This window comes from Mandrillus leucophaeus, unplaced genomic scaffold, assembly GCF_000951045.1.
Source record: "Mandrillus leucophaeus isolate KB7577 unplaced genomic scaffold, Mleu.le_1.0 Scaffold268, whole genome shotgun sequence".
NCBI classification, from domain to species: domain Eukaryota; kingdom Metazoa; phylum Chordata; class Mammalia; order Primates; family Cercopithecidae; genus Mandrillus; species Mandrillus leucophaeus.
Window position 1 is genome coordinate 1208581 of NW_012102787.1, and position 694 is coordinate 1209274.

A 694-nucleotide genomic window follows, 5' to 3' on the forward strand; every position below is an offset into this window, starting at 1 on the left:
TCTTCTTCTTCTTCTTCTTCTTCTTCTTCTTCTTCTTCTTCTTCTTCTTCTTCTTCTTCCTCTTCTTTTCTTCTTCTTCTTTTTCTTCTTCCTCCTCCTCCTCCTCCTCCTTTTCTTCCCCCTTCCCCTCCCCCTCTCCCTCTCCCTCCTTCTCTTCCTCCTCCTTGGAAAAGGAGGTTTCCGAGAGGTGGTGCCGCCTCAGCGCTGCACAGCCTGCTCTCTAGGTACAGCCACCCACGTGGTCAAGCGCTACAGGCCCCACCTTCCAGGATGGCTAGCGGCCGCCTGCCTCCCAGGCCCCAGCACAGGACACAGGGGATGCGAGGGCACACAGCAGCCAGGCCTTTCACTGGGCCGCGAGCTGCCTCGAGGTGAACAGGTCCGTGGGGGGCGGGAGGGTGTGCAGACATCCGGAGGCTGAGGGCCGCCCGTCAGAAGCTGGTGTTCCTTGGGACTGGCTGTTGGCCGGAGTCGCTCCCCCGGCTCCCTTCTCCGGGAGGGATTTCACGTGGATCTGGTTGCGCAGCACAGCGACCCTCATCATCCGGCCCTGGGCGCTGTGCTGAAACTCCCGCGATTCGCAGAGACTTCTCGAAGGTGGTGCTTGCGCTGATCCACATCCTCCCGGATTTGCTGCCTCAGCTCACTCTCCCGCGCTGCCACCGCGGGGCTGAGGGCGTGGCCATCCTGTGTG

General features: G+C 61.4%; 1 pseudogene; it reads right to left on the bottom strand.

Moving 5' to 3' along the window:
• Positions 1 to 540: 540 nt before the first annotated feature.
• The window catches only part of LOC105542785, a 7902-nt pseudogene continuing 7748 nt past the window's right edge, over positions 541 to 694 (bottom strand).